This window comes from Canis aureus, chromosome 1 (assembly GCF_053574225.1).
Source record: "Canis aureus isolate CA01 chromosome 1, VMU_Caureus_v.1.0, whole genome shotgun sequence".
NCBI lineage: Eukaryota > Metazoa > Chordata > Mammalia > Carnivora > Canidae > Canis > Canis aureus.
The window spans coordinates 97454356-97465975 of NC_135611.1; the positions used below are offsets into that span (position 1 = coordinate 97454356).

Sequence of the window (11620 nt, forward strand, 5' to 3'; positions counted from 1 at the left end):
CATCCAACAGCCGCCCTGAGCCTCCTGCCCCTGACGACAGAACCCAGCCTCCCAGTGGGACGGGGTTTCACCCAGGACGCCGTGGCCAACGAGCGCCATCGAGAGTGAGAGCTGCTCACCGCAGCAGCCGGGCTCCCCTCTCTGTCCCCACTGCGGCGAGGGACAGCAGCTGACGGCTGAGCAGAGGCGACACATCTGGAAGGGCCCACACCCGCCGGCAGTGTGTCTGCAACCTCAGCCCCAGACCCCACATCCGTCAGGACCCCTGGGCCCCTGCCTGGGTCCTGGACATCCTTACTGTGGGACAGACCCCCGGCTGTGCTCCCGGTGCCATGGGTCAGGATTCAGGCTCCCTGTGTCTGCATCCTAGCCAGGGCCCCAGGATGGCAGGGGCCCCGAGCCCTCTTGGGCCAGGGGTCATGGACTGGCGACCCTGGGAATGCTCACATGTGCCGTGTCCATGAGGCTTGGGCTGCACAGTGTGTCACCAGGCTGGGAGGGGACAACCTGAGAGCAGGTGTCCCCAAAAGACGGGGCAAAGCTGCCAGGACTCAGAAGCCAGCTACTCCCAGGACATGAGGCATCGGCATGGGGTGGCCCAGTCCCTCTGGAATCGAGGGAGAGGGACAGGAGCCCCACCCCCACTCGGAAGAGGCACCGAGGAACCGTCCCACAGGTTGGAGGCTCCAAAGGGAACCGTAACTCTGGGCCACGTGAAAGCCCAACCCCCCCAGTGCTCAGCTGCACAAAGTAATGTGCTGTGGCCCGATCCTTGCAGACCCAGGCATTTGGGCCGTGATGTTTGTGCAATAAAAACTCTAAATCAACCCCCTGTGCACACACCAGCCGACGGCGCATCTGTCCCCGCCTGCCGACGGCAAGTCTGACGCTCCTGCACAAGCCCGTTTGGACCCCTGTCCTCTCCTGGGTGCCTCGGCTTCTGTCCACCGCCGCAGGCAGCCAGACTTCCCGGAGCACGGTCACCTACGGGCTCGGATCACACGGCACTTCCTCACACCGCCCGCCAGGCCACTGCGTGGAGCAGGCCTGGGGAAACGCAAGCCCGCAGGACCCGCAGACGGCCGGGCCTGATCACCGTCCCACGGCGCGGGCCTCCCAAGAGAGCCTTTCCTCCCGGGGCGACGCCGAGAGCCTGGCGCTGCCCACGCGCCCTCCCAGGCCCTGCGCCCAGCCTGTTCCCGCTCCTGCATCTGTGGAAACAGAGCCACTCGCTGCCCCGAGAAAGGCGGGCCTGCGTCTTCTCACTGGTTCGGCCAACACCACCCGCCACACCCCGCGAAGGAGGGAAAACCTAGGCGTGCACCTGTCCCCCAGGTGTCCCCAGGTGTACACGCCCGGCGAGAGGCCTTAGCGGCTTCCCGGAAGGACTGTGCTTCCGCACCCCAGGCCAGTGCAGGCGGAGGGGGGTGCGCCCCGCAGGCACCTTCCGGGCCCTCGCATCCGCTGGCAGAGGGTGCACCAAGACGCAGACGGAGGTCGCGCCTACTTGCAGCGGACCGGTCAGTCCCCGGAGGGAGAGGGGAAGGGTGAGCACACACGTCCCCGTCGCCGTAGCCTGCCCGGCCCCCACCAGCCAACAGTGGTCACGCCACCCTGACAGTTGCTCGCAGCGGGACCTGAGGCGACGGCGTCCACAGCAGGTGATCCTGACCCTCTCCCATTAGAGGCCAAGCCCGCAAGCATCCTTCCCTGTCAACAACTTGCTTTTCCCGGACAACTTCCCTTTGCGAGTCCAATTTATTTTTTTCAGATACATTTAAGAAGAACAGGGCAACCAACGTTTCAAGCAGGAATACAAAATGCTTGCTTTCTCTACAGAGAATGTCTTTTTTTTTTTCCTCCTCTACTGCACCACGCAGCCACGGAAGCTCCCCACAGCAAACGTGTAATGCCTGCAGATCTCACATAAATATTTAAAATTGTTTTCCAGATGTCTGGGCAAATAAGCAGATCCCCAGCCCTTTTCTCGTTATTTCCAGGGCTTTCTGTTTGGATAAAGGCACCAACGAGAGCCCAGGTGCCTGTAAATACGGAGCACCGGTGAGGCGGCCCAGGAAGGATGTGCTGTGGCACCTGCTTTCAGGTTTATGGGAGGCCAAAGAGCCGATTCCCTAACCCGTGGAAATCGATACCCAAACGGTCAGGGGAAGCAGCAGATATTTTACTCATAACACGAGGCCTATGGCACACATTTCTGGAAGGTGCTTCTCGCAGCTTGGAAGGCCCATCCGCTGGCTCTCTGAGGTCTGGGGATGTGCGCCTGCCTTCCCGAGTGCCGCGCACCTGTTCCCGTGCGACGACTAAGCAACAGACCTCAGAGCACACGGGCTGCAAACAACAGCCGTCGCTGAGGTCTGTCCTGGTTTCTGGGGGACAGGAGCTGCAGGAGAGCGTCTCTGGCTCGGGGTCCCATGACAGGCAGCTAGGGGTGGCAAGGGGGTGGCAAGCAGGGACCCCTGCCTCTCGGGGAAGAACACCAGTCACACTGCAAGACAAGAGTGTGGGGTGCAGATGGATGCTGGTGTGATTTCTTTGGAAAATGCAATCTGCCCTGGCCTCATGTGCAAATCCTGCTCCCAGAGCTTCACTGGGGGCGGTGACATCACCCAGCTGGGCTCCCACAGCCAGGACAGGGAGGGATGGGGACAGGGCATCCTGCTACTAAGCTCTCCGCCCGAGGGAGGGGCTGCTCCCGACCCCTCCTCTTCCAGGACCCAGCCCACACCCTCCCTCCCTGGGCCTGCAGCAGAACACTGGGTGTCTTAAAAGGGACGCAGATGCTTGGCTTTAGAGGCTTTCCTGCCGAGGCTGCAAGACGGTGGCAGGTTGAAGGGAAGTCTGTTTTCAACGTCTGAGCAACCAGCACTGGGGCCCCAGGCCTTCCTGCCTAGGGACACGGGCTCCTGACCTCTGCGCTCTCGAACCTCAGGCCCTGCCCTTGCTGGGCCCACCTGGAGTCAAGAGGGAGAAATCTTGCTGCAAGTAGGTCTCTGACCTCTGACAGGCCTCCAGGGGTGGTGAACAGTGGACTCAGGACTCCGGGAACACGGTGGCCAGAGACCCCTGGCCCTGCCCCGGCGGGGACGTGCTCCAGGCCACAAGGATTCCGTGCAGCCTCTCTGAGGTCTGTGAAGACCGCGGGGTGACCGCCCTCAGCCCAAGCTCTCTCTCTCCAGCTCCCACTCCACTGGGCTAGGATGCTAGGAAATGCTAGGATGGGGCCGCCGGGTGTAGGGCCAGGGAAGGCACCGGGCAGCGGCCGCGCAGCGGGGTGCGTGCCATGAGTGGGAAGGTGGGCAGATGCCTCTCTGCTCCCCCACACCCCCCGGGGTGGGGATGGCCAGGCAGGAGGGGACGGGGGTGGGGGAGGGGGATCTCAGAGGGCAGGAGGAGACTGGGGGAGCAGGAGGGGCCTCAGGGGGCAGGGGGGCCTCAAAGAGCAGGGGTCCCTGGGAGCAGGAGCCAGGATGGGTCAAGAGGGAGGACCACAGGTAAGTCTCAGAGGAGGAAGAACAGGTGGACCCCAGCCCACAGCTGCTCCTGGAATGGAGCTTGAGGGAGGCCCAGGCAGCCGGAGGGAATGTCAGGAGCTCGGGGCTGAGGAGCCGCTCTGTTTTCCGTTTCCCATCACATGGCTTCCTCCGGGTGACCTGCAGTGGGGGGCCAGGCCAACTGAGAACACTCGGTAAGACGTCAGCTCATCCCTAAAAAAAGCCTGCAGCTGCTGGCACCAGGGCTGCTTGGAAAGCAGGCTCCCTGGGAAGGAGAGTCCTACATCGAGAGAACAAAGCGGGAGAGCATGACTTCCAAGGGTGGCGTGTGGGGAGGCAATGGCCGGCGTGATGGCAGCCCGAAAGCCCCTGGAGTCAGCGCGGAAGCGTGCTGGGGGCAGAAGGCTGCAGGAAGGCGCTCCCAGTGGAGCCGTGCTTCTCCATGCGTGGCTGACCTGACAGGGCCCCGCTCAGGGTTTCCTGATGATGGTTCACTTTGTGTCAGAAACTGAAATAATTCAGAAACTGAATGAAGAGCCCCACCCTCACCAGTGGGGATGGGCAGCCCCCAGTCAGCGGCAAGAGAAGGGCAAATTTGCACTCTTGTCGAGAGCTGGGACTCCAGCCTCTCCAGCCCCCAGACGGGGCTGCTGCCGCTTCTCAGTCCTTCGGCCTCACACTGGACGACAGCACTGGCTCTCCCACGTCTCCTGCTCACAGCTGGCCGCCGGGGGCCTTCTCGGCCTCCACAGCACGTGAGCCCATCACCGCCTTCCCCCATAGCCAGTAGGGAAGGAAGCGGTCCCCTCTGGGCAGGGGACGGACGAGGGAGCTGGTGCGAACGGACCGACGCCTCCCCTCGGGACAGACCAGGGGACAGACGGGACGGCAGAGGGCCTGGCCCCGGGGCAGATGGAGGCAGGATCTGGCTCCTTTACGGCTTCCAGAGTAAACACGGTGCTGGAACGCTTGCTGCTCCCTGGGGAAGCGGCTGACAAGCCAGTGGCCTGGCTTCCACCGTGGGGCCTGCCGGGCAGCAGCGGTGACAATGATTCCCAAAACGTGCCCAAGAACACTCCACCACGCGTAAGCATGTGTTCCAAGGACACTTTGCTCCTGAGTTCGAAGCCCATCAAACGTTCTGCTCAGCTTTAGGCTCTGTCTTTGCTCCACGTGGGCTGGCCAAACAGTTGCACATTTTTTCCGTCGATACAGAGACAAGCAACGGATAAATGAGAGAGAGAGAGAGAGAGAGAGGTGATAGATGACTGATAGAGAGATAGATAGATAGATAGATAGATGATAGATAGATGATAGATAATAGAGATAGATACATGATAGATAATTGATAGAGATGATAGTTGATTGATAGATGATAGATAATTGATAGAGATAGGTGATTGATATATAGATGATAGGATAGATAGATGGATAGATATAGATAGATACATGATAATTGATAGAGATGAGAGATAAAAGATTGATAAAGATAGATGATAGATTATTGATAGAGATAGGTGATTGATACATAGATGATAGATTAGATAGATGAAAATAGAGTCATCATTTTGCTGCTGGTACATTTTACCTCATGATTTGACCCACTTTTTCTTCCTGGAAATGTGGAATACCATCGCCATGCGCCCTTACCTTGACGAGCAGAGAGCAGGATCCCAAAACCTGGACATGGTAGCATTTAGCTGTCACCACATCCACAGCGCAAACGAGGAGGGCAGAAAAGCAGGAGGAGTCAGCAGGTCTCTCTGCCCAGGGGGACTTGGCCGTGAGGACGGGAGGCAGGAGGGTCGTTGGCACCTCCACATCCACCCGTGCTCACCCCTGCCTTCATGAAACAGCATTTACTAGAGTCCCCAGGCGATCAGGGTCCCACGGGCACCTCCTCCTCCCGACACACCTGTCACCAAGTGTGAGCTCAGCACAGGAATAGGAGGTAGGGGGTGCCACCCCCACCCCCGCAGGCTGAGTGGGCAGGAGGGGCTGACACTTGAGGTCCTGTGGGCCCCAGCTCCCCTGAAGCCTCGAGGTCCCGACCACCACCGGCTGTCACCTCGGGGGGCTCGGTGTATAGAGGGGCCACCAAGCACAGCTGGCAGCACTCACAGTCGCCCTGCCCATGAGTGTGGCAAACAGAAAGCACAGGTGCAGATGCTGGGCCTTCCGGGAAAACCAGGCTCACGAGGCCACCCCAGTCCTTCATCAGTTACTTGCTGGGGCTGCTCCTCATCATACCCATTTTACAGGCGAGCCGATGGAATCCCAGGGCACAGGCCACCCGGTCAGGGTGACCCAGCTGACTCCAGACACGAAGCCAAAGAGACAGCCATTACTCTGGATGTGGTCACTCCTCCACCGTGAGACGCTCCCTTGTTAGCCCAACACCTTGTGCCCCTCTGGGTTTCCAGTTTGGAAGCCTGTCCAGTGGCCATGAAATGCCAGCAAAAAACCTGGAGTCTCGTGGCTACTAGCCCGCCTCCCACCGGGCGGGCAGTGCTCTGAACCCAGGACTGAGTCCTCCCTGGGCCTCAGCTCCCCCCTCTGCAAGATGGGTATGATGACGCCCCACAGGCTGGGTGGTGAGGGATGCACATGGCCACGCTGGGTTCACTGAAGCTCAGCAGGTGTGTCGACCTATATCCGGGACCTCTGAGGTCGGAAGAGAGTCACTGAGGCGGTGGCCGTGACACCCGTGGACCCCCAGCCCCGGCATGAAGGCACAGCCTAGCACCGCGTCTCAGTTTGGGGACAGCCGTAACAAAGCACCACAAAACAGGACTGAACAACAGACGTTTGCTGTCTCCTGGTCCTGGAGGCCACACGCCAGGGATCGAGGCATCGGCAGCACCTCACTCCCTGCAGGATTCGGGGTGGGATCCCTCCTTGTGTCTCCGGCTTCTCCCTGGCCCTCCCTGGCTTCTGGATGCACAGCCCCCACCTCCGCCTCTCTCCCCAGAAGCTGTCCTCTTGGCATCTTTTCTGACAAGGACTCAGGTCATATTGGACACAGCCCCCCTAATGCCCTCGCCTTATCCTGATCACCTCTGCGAAGACTCTATTTCCAAGGTTACAGCCACGAGCATCAGAAGCTATGGCCTCAATGTCCTCGATCTTTCTGCGGGCAAGGGGACACAGTTCAACCCAAGCAACCCTGGAGCTGATTGTCCAAAGAGCCCCCTGGCCTCCCACACCCTCCAGCTGGCAGGGACTCCACCCCAGCCAGAGGACAAAGACTCCCGCAGATGAGACAGGGGTGGCCGTGTGTCACCCCAAAGGGTCCCTCCTCCAGCCATGCCCGTGAGGCGGCTGCTGCAGAGAAGGAGACCCTCCAAGACCCCCTCACCTGGTCGGGCGGGGGCTCCCATGAGATCTGCCTGGAGATGCTCAGGCTATCTGGGGGGCCTCCACACTGATGGGTGAGGTCTACAGGGGCCACACTCTGCTGGGCTGGACTGGGCGTCTGGACACGCCTCCTCACCGGGTGGGCTTTGTTCAGGCCTGGAAACACCGGTCGTGGTCCTCAGGGCACCTCTCTGCAGGTCCTCTAGAAGTGCCCTGGAGAGGGCACCCAATGCAGGTCACCTGCGGGCAGGGGACAGGGTGGCAGGGAGTGATGGGGTGGCAGGGAGGGACGGGGTGGCAGGGAGGATGAGAGCCAGTGAGGAGCGTGTTGCCCAGCAAACCACACACAGGCAGTGGAGCTCGTCCCATTGGGAGCTCTGGGGGCGCAGAGACACCACAGTGCAGGGCTCCAGGAAGGGGCTGGGACACCCTCCAGCACCCAGCTGCCATGGAATGCAATCTGCTGTCACCAGGCCTAAATACTGTCACGGGCCCCAGGGGGTCAACAGGGCTGCAGATGGGTGCCCGGGAGGTGCAGGCCAGGGATCCCACCTCATCGTGGGCTTCACCGTGCTCTGCACCCGGCCCTGAAGCGAGCCACCCTGTCCCCTCAGCCGGCCTGCCTCTTGTGCCCAGCATGGTCAGCCCAAGTGGGCCTGCGTCGTCTCCACCCCACCTTGGGCCAGCCCTGCAGCCCCCCACGCCCTCCTACAGGTGGGTGTTGCTCCCTCAAGCACTCCGGAAACCCCTCCCCAGAGCAGGGCATCCCCAGGATGAGACCTAGGGGTACAGCTGTGTGCTGCCCTCCAAGCCAGGTGTCCCCAGGCATTCCCACTATTGATCTCTGATAAGAGCCAGAGCCCCGCCAGCCAGGCCCCGGCCCTTCTGGAGACAGAAGTTTACAAAAGCTGCCTTTAATCAAACACCGCGTGGAATCCACATGGACTAAACTCTCTCAACGTTCGCCAGCATTCTTCTTGCCAGTCCCGAAAGGCTCTAGCAGAAAACATCCCATTTTCTTGTAAAACAGAAAGATTTCTCTTTCTACGAGCTACTAATAAGTACATGCAGCCGTGGATGTCAGCAAACCAGAGCAGCCTTGCTCTGCAACCCCGGCCCCCAGCAAGCGGGGGCCTCTGAAACTCTGCGCCCCTTCCCAAGCGTGGGCTCGTCCTGCCGCTGCTGTCGTGCTGTCCCGTTACAAGCCAGGGCTCACACCCCCGAGGACCGAGACTGGGGTGTCTGAGGCCTCAAGTCGGAGAACCAGCCAGATGCATTCCCAGACACGTCGGTGCCTTCGGAGGGCAGGAGGAAGGCGTGCTGGGGACACATCCAGGGGGGTCAGGCTTCCCCAGGACATCTGCTGCCCTCACCCCAGCTGCCCCTCTCCTGCACTGCAAGATTCTAGTGCATGGACTGTGCCCCCCTGACTCTGGGGGGGGGGGGGCGTGGACCAGGGGGCTGGCCAGGGCAAGACCCGGGGCTGCTGGCTGTGCCTGCTGGGTATGTGCTCACGGATGAAGGGTGGCCCATGGCAGCTCAGAGGAAACGACTCTCATTCCTCTAGCTCAGTCACACCTACAGGGTCTTAGCAGAACCTCCCTGAAAAGGTCAGGAGCACATAGAGGGGGTCCAGCCCTGCCAGGGAGACCCTCCCCCAGGGCCGTGATTTTTGCAATTCTTTCTCATCCAATTGGGGTGAACGTTCCCCACGCCTACAAAGCTGTTAACATCTATAGATATGCAGGGGGGGAGGGGGCTCCAAGGGACCCTGCCCGCGGCCCATCAAGTCTGTGGCCCATCACACCCGTGGCAAGGGTGCTGACACTGCCCACACCTGGTCTGGCATCACCTGGTGACCCAGCAGCACCATCAGCATCCAGAAGGAGCCACTCACTCCTCTTCCCCACGACCTGGCGCCCGTGGCTCAGTCCCCAGATCCCGGAGACCCACCCAGGAGACACTCGGAGCTGCCGAACAGGACGCTCACTGGGAGGCCTGAGAACGTGGCGGGGGGGGGGGGGGCGGCACACGCTCCTCCTCCCTGCCAATGCAGGGCCTGGGCGGTTGGTCCTCTCAGGCTAAGTCAGGAGAGCAGCCGGGTCCTAGTGGACCACAGCAGCACTGTCCCAGGGATCCCGTGCGCTGGGAGAGGCTCCCCGTCCGCCAGACTGACCCAGAGCAGCATCTTCAGAACAGCCGGCATTTGCCAGGACCTCAGAGACCTTTTCCTGATGGTGCCAGGATGCTGCCACCAAGCAGCCACCTCTGTAGACTGGAGTCAGGAACCAGCGAGTTAGAGCTTCTCCTGGGCGCCCCAGGAGGCCGGTGCACACGCTGAATACACAGATCAGCGAAACAAGCATCCACGGCCTCGAAACTGCCCCGCACTAGAAAGGGAGTCACCAAGACACCACTTCACGCCGTCCTCACGCCAGTGATTCCAGCCGCTGCCCAGCCCGACCGTGGAGTCTGTCCGTCCACCTGGAACCCTCTCCGTGGCTCGTCCTACACCAAGTGCTTCTCCGATTCCCAGCAGATGCTGACCAGCGTCCTACACTTGAGCTCAGTTCTGACACCGTCCACTGGAAGACAGAGACAGTCCCCAGAGAGTAGAGGCTGCGCCCCACAGGCTGCGCCCACCCCCTTCCCTTCACCCTCCAGCTGCAGGTGCAGGGACTCACCCCTGCTCCTGGCCCACGGGCTGCAGATCACAGCTCCCCCACCCGCTCCGGGGGTTCCATTCACTCGCTCGCTCGGCTCACAGAGCTCAGTGTCTACCTGCTGGATTACTGGTGTATTATAGAGGACGTTAAAGAATACGAATCAACAGCCAGATGAAGAGATACACAGGGCAAGGTCCCCTTGGCATGGTGGCATGCGGACACATTGTGGTTCACCAACCCAGAGCTCTCTGAACCCCGTCCTTTGGGGGTTTTATGGAGGCTTCATTCCCTGGGCACGTTGATAAATCACGGGCCATTGGCGACTGATCCAACGCCAGCCCCTCGTCCCTCCCCGAGGCTGTGGGTGGGACCGGAAGCTCTTCCTGATGTCACACGCTTGTCCTGGCAGCCCCAGTGTGGATGCCACCAACAGAGGAGAGCACACGTGCGAGAGGGCGTGTTCTCCTTCGCCAACGTGGAAAGAATTCCTGTCGTCTCCGTGCTGGCTTTGAAGAGTTGTGCTCCTGCAACAAAGAAAGGAGGGGTTCAACGATGAGATTCAGTACTAGCCGCCCCTGACGGGCACTGGGCTCCTGCCAGATGGGGGGCGATCGTCTTTAGAATTCAGACTATAAAGGATGTCCTTCTGGAAGGAGACGTCTATATTTCCTAGACGGTCGGTCCGTGGTTTCTGCAGAATCGGGAGCCGGAGGGAGGCAGACAGAGGTGGAGCTACAGCCTCAGAAGCGCAGCAGAGGCTGTGGAGGGGGTGTGGGGGGGTGTTGCTTGGGAATGGAAAAACAGTCAACAGTGGGGAAGCCAGCTGGCCCCACACCCGGCCTGCACCGCCCTGATTCTGGAAGCAGACTCTGTTGGGGCGCCCACGGTGGGTGTTGGGTTCTCCTCGTCCCTAGTCCTAATTATCAGCAGTGGGAATCGTGCTCTGGGAATGCGTCCATCTGGGTCTAAAGATTCTCAGGGATGCCTCTCTTATTTCTGGCACATTTCCGTGTTTTCCAGAAAGAAATGGCCTGAAAGGGACAAGCTATGCCTGGGAACATTCTGCTCCGAGGGATGGTCTTGGAGATCTTTCTGGGCATCTGTGGGAGTCCATGCGCTGGCCCAAGTAGCTTGACACATGGGCATCGGGGTCCCGCACCTGGCCCCGGGGACCCCAGGACAGCCTAGATGGGGAGGAAGGGGGCAGGAGAAGAGGAGCAGAACAGACGTCCATATGGACGCAGCTCACTCCAGCCAGATCTGTGTGAGAGACACCACCGGCTCGGCTATGCCGATCCTAGAACAACCTGACACATCTCGATCACAGACATGAGAGAGCAAGGTTAGTGAATTCACCTGCTGGTGAGCAGGGTGACTGAGAGACCTCGAGTATTCCCTAATATCAGAGTCCTGGTGCCCAGCTACAGGATCACAGCCCCCCAAATTCATATTCTGGACCCACACCCCCAGGACCCCACAGCCCTTCAGGCCCTACACCCCCCAGGACCTGTACCTGCAGGACTCACACCACCAGGCCTGACCCTCTAGAGCCTAAACCCCCCAGAACCTACATCTCCAGAACCCCACACTCCCCTGGACCCATATCCCATTCCCCTCAGAACCCCACACCACCCCATAGGCCACAAACCTCTGCCACAGCTTACAACTCTAGGACGCACAGCCCCTGGCCCAGTTGCTCAGGGCAGATCAAGAAGTGCTCCAGGCCAGCGCAGGAAGAGAGGCGACCCTGAGGCTGCAGGGCTGGGAAGCTATGGCAGTAGGGGACAGGTACCTGGCCACAGGCCTCCTCCAGCAGCCTGGGGGTGGGTGGGTCCTGGGGATGGGTCCTGACGGGAGGGGCCTGGGGCAGGGGCTGAGGGGTGGGACCTGAGGGCCTGTGAGGCCTGAGGGGGCAGGGCCTGCAGCAGAGCTGGCTCCTCCCCGCTCCCAGTGCACAGGCACAGCCCGGAGATAGTGGCCTGAGTGCACCTGCAGCTCTCCTGGAACACCTGACTCATTTCTCCTGGGTCGCTGGCCCAGAACTCAAGGATTCCCACCCCCCCACCCAGTGGCTGGACCTGAAGG

The 11620-nt window shown here is 60.7% G+C and overlaps 2 long non-coding RNA genes across 3 annotated transcripts; both read right to left on the bottom strand.

Annotated features, from left to right (window-relative positions):
* Positions 1-1739: 1739 nt before the first annotated feature.
* On the bottom strand, positions 1740-8872 carry LOC144321019 (uncharacterized). The gene is made up of 2 exons (XR_013386709.1): positions 2973-8872; positions 1740-2506 (listed from the first exon to the last, which is right to left on the bottom strand). It is a non-coding gene; the product is annotated as an uncharacterized LOC144321019 (long non-coding RNA).
* Positions 8873-8883: 11 nt separating this feature from the next.
* Positions 8884-11351, bottom strand: LOC144321016 (uncharacterized). 2 transcript variants are annotated; one of them, XR_013386708.1, is made up of 3 exons: positions 11200-11351; positions 9651-10059; positions 8884-9454 (listed from the first exon to the last, which is right to left on the bottom strand). It is a non-coding gene; the product is annotated as an uncharacterized LOC144321016 (long non-coding RNA). The 2 variants fall into 2 exon arrangements; XR_013386705.1 differs by having other exon boundaries at positions 9554-10059.
* Positions 11352-11620: the final 269 nt, after the last annotated feature.